Raw genomic sequence first — 12365 nt, 5'->3', positions numbered from 1 at the left:
GAGCATCTGTAACTTTGAACTTTCATTACCATAAGGGGTTTTAAAATCATCTTATTATAATTTATGCAATTTAAAATAATATCGTAAAAATCTCATCTTTACTCATATTTTCATATAAAAAAAAATGCAACGTAGAAATAAACTCATGCTACACAATTTTTGGGTTAAAAATATATATAATTTTATTTTTGAATAGAAAGATATGCTGAAAATTTACCCGAGGGGATTAAAACATTTCTTAACCCAAAAATAGATGCAAGTATATTAAAGATATAACTGGTATAATTAAATACGCGTAAAAATAAACTCATAGAAATTTTGTGGAACTAATTAACATAATTGAAATTTACTTATAAAATAAACTCGGGTATGAATTTTAAATAAAAAAAAACTAACATAATCAAAATTTACTTACCTTCTTTCTTACGAACACTGTAACTATCTCTAAGAAATGAGATCGGAAAGAGTGGGTGATTGAGAATTTATTCAAAAATTCTCTCTCCACCACAAATTCTTTCACTCACTAATCCTTCTCTTCCTTGAAAAATTGTTGTGAAAAATGAAAGTTAAGAGTTCCCTATTTATAGGAAAATTTTGGGGAAGAAATGAAATTTATAAAAGTGTGGGGAGATGGGTGAAATTATAATTTTTTTAAAATTAAAGAATGGGCAAGGGATGGGCAAGGTATGGGTTGAGTATGGGATGGGGATGGAGGCCATATGGGAGTGCTTGCCACCATTCCCATTAAATAAATTTTTAATTAATCACTTACCTAATTAATTAGTCAATTAGTTAATTAATTATTTTATTATTTTTCTTAATCATTATTATTATCATTGTTTTTACTTTAAAACTATTTTTAGTATTTATTTATTTTATTATTTATTTTTGAACAAAAATTAAATTTGAATTTTGAAAACTCATGTGGGCCCCACACAACTTCGAGACTTGAATGGATCCTACGTAATTCGAATAACTCTTATACGATTTTATGCATTCTACATAACTTTGAGACTCGTGTAAACCTCCATATGGCTTCGAGACTTATGTGGGCCCCGCATAGGATACCTATATTATTATTATTTTATCATATATTTCTACAAATTATATTAGTCAAAACATTATTTTATGTACTTATTTACGTATATAAACAGTGTCTTGTGGTTCCGAGACTCATGTGGACCCCATATAGTCTTGTGGGCTCCACATATGATACCTATATTATTATCATCTTATTATGTATTTTTACAAATTATGTCTGTCAAAACACTATTTTATGTATATATACTTATTTACGTGTACAAACAGTGTCTATCCTGTTTATCTTATGAAATTCCATTTTGACCAGGCCGACCTCCAGGGAGCGATTGAGCCGCAATGGTCTCTGAACACTCGCTTAGACAAGATCTTTCTTTGGCATCAAACATGAAATCAAGGATCCTACAGAAAAACACTTCTGTATTGATATTAACTCAATGACCATTTTTATTATTTTATTATTATTGTGCTTTAATTATATATATATTTTTGGGTCATCACACATCTTGAGCATTTTGGATATCTTCTATTATGTCTAACAAAACTTTTGTTTCGTCAATGTCTCTAAAAGCACTCTGAACCTCCTGTTCCTTTGCATCTTCATAATCTTTAGTAGTATATCTTCCTGATATTCTTATTACCGAGAGGGCCGTTTTCAGGGCCTGAATCTCGTCGACGAGGAGTAGGCGTTCATCGACGAGACTACAACTTGGACTCGTCTATAAGGTGACGTGGTTCGTCGACAAGGCCACGTGGACAACATTTTATATATAGCCCCAAAATGGATTTTTGATGAAAAATTTATTTTATGAGTTTCTCTTTCTCTCTCTACACGGTTCCTCTGACTTCTCTCTAGAAATCTGGCTTCATCTCTCCCTGGTTCGATGATCATAAGCTACCACGGTGATTTTGGGAAGATTTTCTACAACATAGCCGGAGCAAAATGTTGATTTGAAAAGTTTGGGAACCATCCCAAAACTAGAGTAAGTAAATTATTTGAGTATTTTCAGTATTACCAAATTCGTTTGAGACCAGATTTTGTATTATATGTGAATATACTGGAGTTTTGTGAAGTAAAATCAGGGTATTATATTTTAAGGAGTATGGTGTTTTGGAACCTTGTAGGCAAGGGTTGAGGACCCCAGTGGGTGGTGTTTCAGGAATGTAGGTAAAATGATATATGGATAATAGTTTAGGAATTGAGCATATGTGGATTTGGGGAAGTATGTATGCAATAATTATTTAGGTGAATTCAGTTATTTGATTGGGAAATTATGTGTGTATTGTCTCAAGATGTTGAAATTATAAATTTTGTACGTGTGAGACTATAAATAGCAGCTAGTGTTCAGATAGTTAGGTGAGGGAAATATGCTATGCTAGGAATTTTAGTATGATAATCAGCATAAATTACATGTTTTACCAGATTATTATTATTCAGATTATAAAATATTTGTATAGCAGAAAATACAGATTTTAGAGCATGTGAATTTATTTATTTAAATCATGTGGCATAAGCTTATAGTAAATTAGTACAGTATTTATGCAACTACAAATACCATGTTTTACAGTATATTAGCAGAAAATATCATGGGATATATATATATATATATATATATATATATATATATATATATATTTTATAGAATGATGAATTTTCAGTACATATACAGATAGAAATTATACATTATATTTAGAAACATGATTTACAGTATATGTATAGAAACATATATTTTCAGCAATTTCAGAACACCATGATTTCAGAACCATAACACCCGGATTATCAGATACACAGATATATAGACATTAAATATTCAGTCACTTACTCAAATTTTCATATCAGTTTTGTAATGTTATGGTTATTTCAAAATCATGGTAAACCAGTAATATAAAATGTTAGTTACATATATAGTATCAGACCCTAATGGATCAGATTTAGTCAGCAGAGTACGGTACTGTAGTTATTTTCAATTCAGAGTGCAACCACATAACTCAGATAGTATGTGAATTTTCAGCAGTTAATCATGCCTATGTTGTAGACAGACTCCTCGTCAGTTAGGGTTGAGGAGGTCGATCTAACTTTTGGAGTTCAGTTGACTTATCCTAGTCGGCCAGCCAAGATAGGTCCCGCCTTCGGGCCACACAACCCTGTCATAAGAGGTTAAATCATGATTTTCAGTTATCCATCCAGGGAAATTTTCTCAATTATTTTATATATATATATATATATATATATTTAGATTTACAGAAACCATAGACATACCTATGAATATTAGAAGTATTATGAATAGAAAATCCAGAAAAACAGTTATGTTAAATAACATAGGTATAAGCTATACTGCACATTATTTATACGTGTTTTCTCAGTCTCAGCTATTTATGATATTTCTAAATCAATTTTTACAGATATGTAAACTCACCTGCCGCACACTAGTAATAGCATATTTCATCTTACTTAACGTCGTCTCATCCTAGTGATTTAACATTTTTCAAGCGATCCAATTAGGCGAACAGATCAAGCTTGCGGATAGAGGGGACTACAATACTGCCCTATTTGTAAGGTGAGTATTTTGGGAAGTCATTTTTGGAGTAGTCTCTAAGTTCAGTTGAGGGTATTTTTGGAAATGATTGTATACGCATATTATGGGAAACTTCTGATACTCTAGTATTGTATATATTGATGTGGTTATATGTATTTTGCTTTCCGCTGTATAGGTAGTTTATTGTGTCTTAAATTCCATTGTTCCTATCTGGTCCGTGATGATGATGGTATGATTTATAATAAAAGGTATCAGGGCAGTGAAATTTCACAATATAAATTTTGAAAAAATTGTATGGAAAAAAAATAAAGTCGTTACAAGAAGCTTTGGTAGCAGGATCAATATGGGTATGTATGTAATATTCTATTATCGTAGTAATGATGTGTGGATGGTTTGAGGGAGAGTTTTGTAATATTGTGAGCTCCCGAGATGGTATGTATGTAACCATGGTATTCCTCCGCCATAAGTGAGGGTATGTATGTATTTGGGACGGGGTTGCTATGTAGGTGGCCGTCGGCTCTTTCTAGAGTCGGGTATGTGTTTGGGTATATTGTTGAGTTGGTAAATGAGAGATTAAAAATTTCAAGGACGAAATTTTGTAAGGAGGGGAGGTTGTAAGAACCCGACCCGAGATAGGTGTATTAAATAAATAAGAAAAGAGAGTGAAAATTAAAAAGGTAAAAATCAGTAGGGCTCGTCGACAAGGCTTCTTTTCTCGTCGACGAAGTCTCTTGTGCAGCTCGCTGAAGAAATTTAGTAGCTTGTCGACGAGGAGATACCGAGGGACTTTGTGAAATTCTGAAATCTCAGGCTCGTCGATGAGTCCACCTTGACGTCGACGAACTTCCTTCTATAGCTTGTTGACGAGGCTGGCCTGGTCAACTTGGTTATAAATATCTTTTGGCTTTGCTCAAGATTTAAGAAACCAAAATTCTCTCTCTCTCTCTCTCTCTCTCTCTCTCTCTCTCTCTCTCTCTCTCTCTCTCTCTCTCTCTCTCTCTCTCTATAACTAGAACACTCTATCTCTCTAAGATCTCGAGCCGTTTGTTACCCGAATCAACGATCCGACGTTGCTATGTGGATCAGGAGGAGAATCTCTTCGAGGATAGCGGATCAAATCTTTGTTTTTAGGATTTTTAGGTTTTGACCCAAAATCGAGGTGAGGGTCCGATTTCATTTTCGTGTATATATATATATATATATATGTGTGTGTGTGTGTATGTGTGTGTGTGTGTGTGTGTGTGTGTATAGTCATGAGGATTATAGTGAAGTATAGTTCTTTGATGTTTAGGTATTGGGCACTCGGTTCGTAGTTTCAAAGCTGTAGAGTTTGAGTTTTGGTATTCAGGAAAAAGTAAAGGAATTCTGTTTATATCAATTATTTTTGAAATCTAAATCGGTAAAACTGTAGTTTACGATTCTACGTATTTTTTGGCTACTTATTTGGGAAAATCTATCGAGTGAAAGTACGAGATTTTCGGATTACAGTTATGGGAAAATTGTGGGTTTCGAGTATCATCTCCATTTCTATTTGAAAACGTATGTTTGTATAAACTGTGGTATTAAGATGACCGTACCTATATTTGTATTAAACTATATTCCCGAACTGAAAATGATATAATTTGTTGTATACCCAAATAAGTGTGGAATGAACTGCTGTATGTAAAATGTTCTAGGTTTTGTGAAACATTCGTGACGGCTAATTACCGTAAACTGAGAGGTATAGGAACATGAGTTCCAAAATGTTATAGGTTTTGTGATATTGCCATGTATTGACTAAATATTGTGGGCAAAAGTGTCCAACTCTATATCTGAGGGTGTGAAATACCACTTGTATACCAGTTGGTCACCGATGGGTGTTTTGACACTGTATTAGCAGTGATATCGCTGTGGAGCTTCGGCTAATGCCAGGTTATCAAGTGCTCCATGTAATGTTGCCCGACTTAGGCCGAAGAGTGTGACGACACTGACTGTATGTTTGGTGAGATGTATACTAGAACTACGTTGTGAAAATCTTGGAACTGTATTGTATTATGTTTTACGTTGAAATAACACTTATGTGCCACACACTGATATAACTTGTTTCTTCCTTACTGAGAGGTGTCTCACCCCGATTATACAAATGTGTTTCAAGTCCTTCGAGTAGCCGAAACTAGCGTCCTAGAGTTCGGGAGTGTGGTTATTGGTTTGCCTCGTATAGTACGTGTGTAAGTACTGCTTTTGTAATTGGCTTGTCGTTGTTGGGTTTTGTAGACACCCGGGGTATATACTGTATGTTGGAACGTAGACTCTGGTTATGTATAGACTCTGGTATGGTACGTTATATGTATTAGAAAGAACATTTGTGCTGCGTATGTGATGTGTATGTGTGTGTATGTGAATGTGTATAGGGTACATGTATCCCACGGGGACGAACCCTCATTCAGTGTAGTATCATGTATGTTTCAAATGATATAGAGCTAGGTTAGGTTACTAAATCACACCCTAGGGCCCATCTGCGGGTTCGGGGCATAACATATATATATATATATATATATATATATAGACATGTTTCGTATAGATATGATGATATGAAATATATACGGACAAGTTTTATCAAATATGATGATTTGTGATATATACAGACGCGATTTATACAGACATGATGAGATATATACATACATGATGAGATATACACGGATATGATGTAATATGTATATTGAGTGGTGGAAATGAGAACCCGATTGGTTATTGATGTATATAAGAGCACGGTACCGTTGCTAGAGATTGAGTTAGTGCAACCATACAACTCGGGGAGCGTGTTGGTAATGGAAATCAATTGAGCCTACAGAGAGATGTTGACCGCCCCTGGGTCCGGACTTGGCTGTGGTGGGCCAATCGTAATATAGACGAGGTATTTTGACTTAGCCTGGTAGGCCAGTCATGGTTAAGTCCCGCCTTTAGGCCACACAACCTGGTCATGTGGGGTTATTATATGATGATGATATGAATGAATTTCTCATTCCAGACGCAATACACTCATATGATTGTATTTTGACAAATATGTTGTTTTGTACATAGAAATATTTTCTAAGCATGATCATATATTTTTTAGAAAAGTATATGGTTGCAAATATATATATATATATATATATATATATATGTGGATATGAGTACAGTTACCACGATTTCTCAGTTAAATTAATACTTATATGAACATGTTATGATGCACTAAATCTCACTAGCCACACACTGATAATAGTTTATCCCCACTTATTGAGAGGTGTCTTACCCCAAAGATCTTAACTATTTCAGGAAATTCCGGCAACCTGGCGGAGCTAGTTCTGAGATAGAGGAGACATAATTCCTATAGTTGAGGGTATGTGTTTTTATTTTTGGGAGTGGGGATATGTTGTATAATTTTTGGGATATCAATTGGGTATTTGGCAGTTATAAGTATTTCTGTGGAGACTCTAGAACTCTGGTATTGTACATAAGGATTAGAAGTATTATGTTTTTTTCGTTGTATTGACTTTGATGATAATATTATGGTATTAAAGATGTATGGTTATATATAAGAAAAAAAAATGGTTGAAAAATCAGGACGTCACAATTGTGGTTATTTTTGGGGTCGTTACAAGTATTCTTTAGCTTTCGTTTTTTAAGAGTAGTTAATAATTAACTATATATATGTATATTTTTTAAAATTAATTTAATAATTTAGATATTTTAACAACAACTGGCTTTCCCTTTTTATATGCTTTTACTAGGTAAACTCTTTTAATTCTTTGACAATTTAAAATACTATAAAAATAATTTAAATTTTTTTAAAATGTTTTAAATAAAATTTTAAATATAAAATTTATGCTTATTTGACAATTTAAAAATATAAAATCTCATATGTATGATTAATTGACAATTTAAAAATCTACAAAAACATAAAAAAAAACATTTAAAAAAAACATAAAAGTATTCATTTATAAATATAAAATAAATTATATTTCTCGTGTATAAATTAAAAAAAAAAAAAAATGCTCTCTATGCTGTAAATGAAATAAAGAGAGAATTATAAAAAAAAAAATTAAAGTAAAGAAATTTTAAATTATAGAAATTCGGCAGTCTAATTCTTCAGGAACTATATGTTGCTAATCATCTTCTTTTTTTCTCAATTTTGGTTGTAAAACATGTCCTTATATAGGTAACAATTATATTGACGTCCCAAAGGCCAATTCCATAACGAACCATCATGTGGGTATACCAAAAGTTATAACTTATTTTCAAGATAATTATCCACATGTATAATATACACATTTTACAACATTTTCCCTTTGATAACTATACACTATGAATATGCCTCGTTAAAACCTTCACTAAGGAAAACCCTCTGGGACAAAACCTTAACGGAGGAAAAAAGAGTACAGTATTCATACTTCCCCTAAAAAATACAATCAATTAAGAAATGTCCTTAAGTTGACATATTTCAATGTTATGTACATGTTTTTGAAAATTGAAGTTGGCAGTACTTTGAGAATAGATCTGCTGAGCTGACACTTGAATGAATTTTGCAAATGTCAATATCTCTTTTCTTCAGAAGTTCGTGAGTGTAAAAGAACTTTGGTGAAATATGTTTAGTTATATCACCTTTTATGTACCCACCTTTGATTTGTGCAATACATGTTGCATTGTCCTTATATAATATTGTTGGCTTGTCATTCTCCAGTGATAATCCACTTGTCCCTTTAATGTGTTGGATTATAGTTCTTAACCATACACATTCACGACTTGTTTCGTGAACTGCCAATATTTTTGAATGGTTTGAAGAGGTAGCAGTGATCATTTGCTTTACAGATCACCATGAGATAGTAGTATCACCACATGTAAAAATATAGCTTGTTTGTGATCGAGTTTTACAAGGATCAAAAAGATATTCAACATCAGCATATCCTTTCAACAAGGACTTTACTCCCTTTGGGTAAAACAAACCCATATCAGAAGTGTCACGGAGATAACAAAGAACATGTTTTACTCCATTCCAATGTCTCTGAGTTGGTGTAGAACTAAACCTAGCTAGCAAATTTATCGCAAAAGGTATATCTGGTCTAGTGCAATTTGCAAGATACAATAGTGCTCCAATTGCACTAAGATAGGGTACTTCAGGATCAAGGATTTCTTCATCATCTTCTCGAGGACGAAAAAGATCATTTTTCACGTCAAGCGAATGAACAACCATCGGGGAGCTTAATGGATAAGATTTATCCATATAAAATTGTTTTAAGATTTTTTCTACATAAGATGATTGACTTGTTAAATGTTCAACTTGAAAATCAAAACAAAATTTTGTCTTCCCAAGATCCTTCATTTCAAATTCTTTCATTAAGTAATCAGCAGTCATTGAGATCTCTTCTGGAGTTCCTACTATGTTTATATCATCAACATAAATTACGACTATAGCAAATCCAGAATTTATCTTCTTGATAAAAACACAAGAACATATAAGATTATTTTCATATCTAATTTTCAACAAATATTCACTTAGACGATTATATCGCATTTGTCCAGATTGCTTCAATCCATACAAGGATCTTTGTAATTTAATAGAGTACATTTGTCGTTGTTTTGGATTAGATGCTTCAGACATTTTAAATCCTTCAGGGATTTTCATATATATGTCATTGTCCAATGAGTCATACAAGTAAGTTGTTACTACGTCCATAAGGCGAATGTCAAGTGCTCTAGAAACCATTAAATTAATTAGAAATCTAAAAGTAACTGCATCCATAATAGGGGAACGAGTCTCATTATAATCTATACTAGGTATTTGTGAGAAACCTTGTATCTCACAATTTCATTCATTTCATTTCTTTTACGTACAGAAACCCATTTATACCCAATAGGTTTGAAATTGTCAGGTGTTTGGACTACTGGTTCAAACACCTTACGTTTGGCCAATGAGTCTAGCTCAGTGTGTATTGATTCTTTCCATTTTGGCCAATCATTTTGATATCAACATTCTTCTATAGTTTGAGGTTCAGACTCATTATCATTGATAATTTATGAAGCAATCGCATATGCAAACACATTGTCAACAACAACTTTATTTCTTCTTTGCATATTTCCAAATTTTAATGAGATCTCATAATTTTCCAGTATCGGAAACACTTTTGGTGTTGCTTCTATGGAAATATGAGATTGTTTATCTATATTACTTTTAACCTCTTCATGAGTGTTAATGACCTCTTTTGGAGTGTCACTTTTATTCATTTCATTTTTCTTTCGTGGAACCGTATCCTTTGCGCCAATTGGTATACCACGCTTCTGGAACATTTTAAATTCATTAGATGCTATTCCCATTAGGTGTTCTTCAAGAACAATCAATCTAACATGAATATTTGCGGCTGGAACATGTGATTGAGTGACCCTTCTGGTGTTTATAAAACATCTGACAATTGATTTGCAGCATTCTGCAAATGAATTATTTTTTGAACTTCAAGTTCACATTGATTTGTGTGTGCATCAAGATTAGACAAAGTTTGTGTGTTCCAACAAATTTCTTGTGTTTTTAATCCTTTACCTTTTCCTTCTCCTAATGATGGGAAAACTGATTCATCAAATTGACAATATAGAAATTTTGCTCTAAAATGATCACCTGTTAGTAGTTCAATATATCTAATGATAGAAGGAGAATCAAAACTAACATAAATACCAAGTCGACGCTATGGTCCCATCTTACTTCATTGCGCAGGTGCAATAGGAACATATACTGCGCAAACCAAAAATTCTAAGATGAGATATATTAGGTTAGTGGTTAAATACAATTTGTGAAGGTGAAAACTTGTGATACGCACTTGGTCTTATTCTAATCAAAGACACAACATGCACTGTAGTATGACCCCAAGTAGATGCAAGAAGCTTTGATCGCATAAGCATAGGTCTAGCAATAAATTGTAAACGCTTAATGAAGGATTCTGCTAAACCATTTTGTGTATGAACATGTGCAATAAAATGTTCAACACTTATTCCTATTGACATGCAATAGTCATAAAATGCTTTTGAAGAAAATTTACCTGCATTATTTAAACAGACAGTCTGAATGGGATGATCAAGAAAACTTGATCTTAACTTGATTATTTTAGTAAGAAATTTAGTAACAACAATATTACGAGTTGAAAGTAGACAAACATGTGACCATTGAGTGGAAGCATCAATTAAAACCATGAAATATCGAAATGGTCCACAAGATACATGGATTGGGCCACAAATATCTCCTTTTATTCTTTGTAGAAAAGATGGAGACTCTAAAGGTAATTTAGATGGAGAAGGTCTAACAAGTAGTTTTCCTTGAGCACAAGAAATACAAAAACAATCACCAGGTAAACTAACTTCATGATCCTTTAATGGATGTCCATATGTATTTTCAATGATTCGTCGCATCATAATTGAACCAAGATGGCCAAGACGATCATGCCAAAGTATAAAACTTCTAGGCTCAGAGCACTTCCGGTGCATAAAATTTGATTAAACTATCTTTATTTTTGTGAAATATAGGCCAGATGAAAAACTTGAAAATTTTTCCAAAATGATATTTTGGTTTGAAACTGTAAACGTAACTAAAAGATATTCCATATCTCATTCATTTTTTGGGTTTCAACATGATATCCATTGCGACGTATATCTTTAAAACTTAGTAGATTTCTTCGGGATCTACTATAATGCAATGTATCATCAATATACAATTTTGTCCTATTTGGAAACATAATATGAACTCTTCAAGGGCTCTTTATTACATTTGCAGAGCTAGATATTGTATTAACATTAATTTCAACTAATGTTAATTGCAAGAAATATTTTTTAACATGAAGAATTGTGTGAGTCGTGCCACTGTCCACCAAACACATGTCATCCTCCATTTTATCAAGTTTATTTTGTATGATCTAGTAAATGAACAATAAAATTTAAGAATTAAGAAAGATAACAAAAATATTACCAAGTATCTTATATATAAAACTTTTAAAAATTACATAAATTAATTTTTTCAAAATAACATAAAAATAAAGATAATTTAATAGTAGACATTTCTATCCCCAATCAAATGATAAATTTTAAGAACCTGAACCGTGATATATGAATTTATTATACAAAAGAAGGGTAAAAAGGTAATTGTGCAGACTTTGTCGATGAGGCCATCATTCGTTGACGAAGGCTAAAGGCTCCTTATCGACGAAATTCAAAGACTCGTCAATGAGGGAATGCCGAGAAGTTTAGAAAAATTGAAAATATCCAACTCGTCGATGAAAACGTCGTCTCGTTAATGAGAACCCGGTGAACTCGTCGACAAAGACGTCAACTTGTCGACGAATCCACCCAAGTCAAAGGGTTATAAATATCCAAATGAGTTGCTTCCAAGCTAAGTTAGCTTAAAAATCTCTCCCTCTCTCTTTAGAACTCGAAGCTCTCTCTCTTTTTTGTTTTCTTCGCTGTTTGTCGCCTAATTCATAAATTCGACGTTACTGCGAGGATCGGGGAAGGATTCTCTACGTTTCTAGCGGATCGAAATCTCGTTTCAAGCAATTTCGAGTTTTGAGCCAAAATCGAGGTAAGGCTCAATTTTCCATTCTGATTCGAAATGTGTGTAGTAGTATGAGTTGTAAGCATGTATTGTACTGTGGTTTGTAGGTTTTGGAGTCTCAGTTCATAGTTGGAATTTGGGTTAAGGTAAGGGGATTTAGTTTATATCAGTTACTTTTTGAAATTGGGATTGGTAAACCTGTAGGTTACGATTGTATGTATGTTTTGGTAACTTAATAGGGAAAT

The sequence above is a fragment of the Malania oleifera genome, chromosome 11, assembly GCF_029873635.1.
Source record: "Malania oleifera isolate guangnan ecotype guangnan chromosome 11, ASM2987363v1, whole genome shotgun sequence".
NCBI classification, from domain to species: domain Eukaryota; kingdom Viridiplantae; phylum Streptophyta; class Magnoliopsida; order Santalales; family Ximeniaceae; genus Malania; species Malania oleifera.
Note: the sequence above shows the minus strand (reverse complement) of the source record.